Genomic DNA, 5,128 nt, shown 5'->3' with positions numbered 1-5,128 from the left:
AGTACCACATTCTCGCTAAAACCACTGCCAAACATTATCATTCTCCCCTTCACACCCTCAAAGTATTTGCTCCCATTCTCATCAATGGCCTCTACTTTGCTAAATCCAATCCTGGTGTGGGTTGAAGGATTGTTGGAATTAGGGTATTAGAGGGACTGGAAAGGTAAGAGGTAGACGTCAGAGCATGGGATTAAGGAGGGTTTGGCAATGACAAAGTTATATGCCCGTGCGAGTGAATAGCTGAGGAGTGGAGGGCAAGATCATTGGATGTGAGTTCAAGGAACTGAGAAGCCAGAGTTTTAGAAGGACCATTTACACATATATTGAAAAGGCCAACAATTACAATAGGAATGCAGTTTGAGAAAGAGTGAACCAGGAGCTAAACTTTTTCAGAAATAAAGAGGAATGACTTTGGGAGAGTCAATAAATTGACAGTGCAACGAGGGGTAGTAGGCAATATAGTCTGGTAACTTGAAAGTTAAAACTTTATGCTTTTAGGAATGTGGGAGGGAAAAATATCTGGAAACAGCAATGAGGATCAGGTACCTATCTCATCCCCAAGCTTTACTTCTAAAATATAATCCGAATCCATCCACTTCTTACCATTTTTCTATTGCCATCCTTGTCCAAGCTGTCTACCTTCATCTGTCTCTCTTGGCCCCCTGCAACTGAACTTCCTAATTGGTTTCTTTGGTCGTGGATCTACCAACATTTTATTTTGTTTGTCTTTGATACTGTGATTTGTTTTAAGCTGATGAAATTCACTAAGGAGAAAGAAAGTGCCTAATAAGAAAATTAAACTGAACCCCAGAATGCCTTGATGACTAAGTCAGAATTGAATGAGCTTTCTGTATTTTACTCATTTTTTTCTCTTTCTTACCTATCATTTGTTTTTTCTTTTCTTTTTTTGCTGATTAAACAATGTTGAAATCTCTTAGTGTTATATCTAGGAGAAAGATTTGGCATTTAAAATGTCACTGCAGATATTGGATTGATCTAATGCTTAAGGCATGGAAATTTTATTAAGCAAATTCATTCTGACTTTTTTTTTCCCCCCTGGGCTAGACTGCCATGGCATCAGCCTAGCTCACAGCAACCTCAAACTCTTGGACTCAAGCGATCCTCCTGCCTCAGCCTCCCAAGTAGCTGGGACTACAGGCATGCACCACCATGCCCGGCTAATTTTATATATATATATTTAGTTGTCCAGCTAATTTCTTTCTATTTTTTTTTAGTAGAGATGGGGGTCTCACTCTTGCTTAGGCTGGTCTCGAACTCCTGACCTCAAGCAACGCACCTGCCTCCCATAGTGCTAGGATTACAGGCGTGAGCTGCCGCGCCACCCTCATTCTGACTTTAAAGCAAATATTTTAAGGACTGCATGCCAGAACAAAACGATGTGTTCTTTATTATGTGAAGTTGACAAAATAAAAATATTAACAATATTCTAGAAACACATCCTATGGAAGCAACTAAGAATGTACACAAAAAGACTGTAAAGCTCTTCACAGAAGCATGTTGAAGAGTTGAAACAAGCTAAATGTTCAAAAATACAATCACCTTAGACTGTTTTAAAAAATACAGTGCCCTCACCCTACCTCAGATTAATTCAGTCAGGACCTCCAGGAGGAGAGGACCAGGTATTTTTAAAAAGTTCCTCTAGGGATTCTGACGTGCAGTCAGAGAGTCTCTGCATACACCATAAATATTTTGAGGGGGTCCCAAATTTACATCTCGGTCTGTATGCCTGCCCTTCCAACTCTGTGCTTATAAACCAACTACTTAATCAATATTTTCTCCTCGATAAACACAAATTAAAATCACAATGAGATATCACCTCATATCTGTTTGAACAAAAAAGACAAAAGATAACAAGTGTTGGCAAGGATGTGGAGAAAAGGGAACGCTTGTACACTGTTGGTGGAAATGTAAATTAGTACAGCCATTTATGGAGAACAGGGTGAACGTTCCTCAAAAAACTAAAAACAGAATTATTGTAGGACCCAGCATTCCCACCTCTGGGTACATAGCCAGAAGAACTGAAATCAGGCTTGATTGCCATGGCTCATGCCTGTAATTCCAACATTTTGGGAGGCCAAGGCAGGAGGATTGCTTGTGGCCAGGAGTTCAAGGCTACAGTGAGCCCAGCCTGGGCAACAGAGTGAGGCCCTGTCTCTAAAAAAAAAATTGAAATCAGTATATCAGAGATGTCTGTATTCCCACGTTCACTAAAGCATTATTTGCAATAGCCAAGACATGGAATCAACCTAAATGTCCATCAGTGGATGAATGGCTAAATAAAAATGTGATATATATACACAATTGAATACTATACAGTCATTAAAAAGAAGGAAATTCTGTCATTTATAACAACACAGATGAACCTGGAGGACATTATGCTAAGTGAAATAAGCCAGGTACAGAAAGACGAATACCACATGATCTCGCTTATATATGGAATCTAAAAATGTTGAACTTGTAGGAGTAGTGTAGAATGGTGGTTATCAGAGGCTGGGGATAGGGGGAGAATAAGGAGATATTGACCAAAGGGTACAGTTTCAGTTAGATAGGAAGATAAAGTTTCAAGATCTATTGTACAACATGGTTACCATAGTCAATAATAATGTATATTTCAAAATTGCTAAAAGAATAGATTTTAAATGTTTTCACTACAAAAAAAAAGTATGTGAGGTGATGGATATGTTAGTTAGCTTGATATAATCACTCCACATGTATACATATATCACACAAAAGGTATGATCTAACACTAATAGACAAAGCGGGGAAACCCAGCAAGGCCTGTCTGTTTAGATTCTTCATGGCCTCTCCGTGCAGCTTTCCTTCCTCCAGATTATGGGGCAGGACTCCTTCTGAAATGGGGGTCTTATGACCTACAGTCAGACCAGGTAGGTCAGAGAATTACTTTACGCAAGTGCCAAGACAGAAGGGTGAAGAGTATATCATAGAGTACATTTTTTGTTTCTATGGCTTGCCTTGGGGAGAAATAACAAGGGCTATGGGATTTATGAGCCAGGGACTGTGGGTGAAAACCAATATGTACATATATGTTAAATATTTATCATACTATCACAATAGACATGTCTTCTCCACTGTTTTTTCCCCACACAAAATGGTTATATAGCTAACCTTGTCAATTTCTGTACTTAACTATACCACTGCAAAGATACATGCAAATTGAACCTTTACAATTGCTGATTAATGGCACAGTTTGACATGACAGGGTTTGAAAGGCTACTGGTGGGGCTAGAGTACCATATACAACTGCACCTGCCCCATCACTGAATTATCTACTTTGGCACTGCAAGAAATTTAGAGATTATCCAGTGACCCAAACCCCACAATTTTTTCTTCCCAGAGTACCAACAATCATCAATTCCGTGGTCCTGATACCTTTATAATAAGAACCATTAGCACCTTCATCTGTATCCCTGAAAAATATTTCAACTTGTATCAACTACTCTGTACATTCAAAACTAAAGGCAAAAGGCAAAACTACTTTTTTTTTTTTTTTGAGAAAGTCTTGCTTTGTCACCCCAGGTAAAGTGCAGTGGCGTCATCCTGGCTCCCTGCAATCTCAAACCCCTAGGCTCAAGGCATCCTCCTGCCTCAGCCTCCTGAGTAGCTATGACTACAGCCACCATGCCCAACTGAGCAAAACTACTTTTTGAACTGCCTGAGTTATATTTAATATACACACGGAAGTACTGGATCACAAGGTTCTGTACTTAATTACCTGTGAACAGTATGAATGGCCAGCAAAAATACTGTAGTTCATATCCCCCTCCCTAGTCCTTACCTACCTCCTCCCCTGCCCCAACCCCATAGTTACTCGAGAATACCGAATCGAAAGAAATTTAACACGTCTGTCAGAAATCTGAAATCACTCCAGCTCAAACTTTAAATCATTTGCCTAGCGAGGGCAGCCCTCAGATGCACTGTGACTCAGCATTTTACGGTGCCCGACCATGAAAAGAAATAAAGATTTTTTTCCCTCCATAGCATTAGCAAAATACAGTGCCCAAATAAATGAACTCCCTCAAAAACACAAAATCAGTGGCTGCAATGCTCACAGGGACACAGGTTTAACTCGGTCTCTGTGATAACAGGGAGGAGAGTGTGTGTCAGTTGAAGCACACAGAGCTGTTCTGAAACAACTTGCTGACCTATAAATTAGCAAATAACAATGCTGACTACAATTAACACTCAGAAACGGAGAAAATGTTGCACATAAAGGAAAACAAATTTAAAAATAGGAACTGTGATTAATGATTTAGAGTCAGGTAAAAACAACTGAGAGCTAGGAAGGGAATTTACCCAGCTACTCTTCACTAGAATATCAGAAGCTAAAATGGAATCAAGTGAGGATTTTTTTCCTCTTGTACAAAAAAGAAAAAAAAAAAACAACACCTGAGTAAAACTGAAAGAAATAGGAAAGTTCAGCTCTTTTAAACTGTTCCTGGGCAGAAAGACAGTAAGATAAAATAAAATACCTGTATATGAAGGTTGCAATAAAGATAAGTTTTCAGTTCGTATTCTCATTTACAGCAGGAACTGATAGAGAAATGAGGAAATGGTAATCGGGGAGCCGGGTGGCTTGGGGAGATGAGATCATGAAAAGGGAAGAAGGGGCCTTCCGCACAGGCTAGGGAGAATGCCCTTTTTTCTAATGGGAAATCCCATTAGAAAAGCCAGGAATTTAAATGAATGAAGATAAGGAATAGGGGACAGGCGCGGTGGCTCACGCCTGTAATCTCAGCACTCTGGGAGGCTGAGGCGGGAGGATCCATTTGAGCTCAGGAGTTCAAGACCAGCCTGAGCAAGAGTGAGACCCCGTCTCTACTAAAGAAATAGAAAGAAATTAGCTGGACAACTAAAAATATATAGAGAGGCAGGGTGTGGTGGCTCACGCCTGTAATCCTAGCACTCTGGGAGGCCAAGGTGAGAGGATTGCTTGAGCTCAGTTCAAGACCAGCCTGAGCAAGAGCGAGACCTCGTCTCTACTATAAATAGAAAGAAATTAGCCAAACAACTAAAAATAGAAAAAATTAGCAGGGCATGGTGGCGCGTGCCTGTAGTCCCAGCTACTCAGGAGGCTGAGGCAGGAGGA

This window comes from Propithecus coquereli, unplaced genomic scaffold (genome assembly GCF_000956105.1).
Source record: "Propithecus coquereli isolate 6110/MARCELLA unplaced genomic scaffold, Pcoq_1.0 Scaffold436, whole genome shotgun sequence".
Taxonomy (NCBI): Eukaryota; Metazoa; Chordata; class Mammalia; order Primates; family Indriidae; genus Propithecus; species Propithecus coquereli.
The sequence above is the reverse complement of the archived record's forward strand: the minus strand, read 5'-3'. Positions refer to the sequence as shown.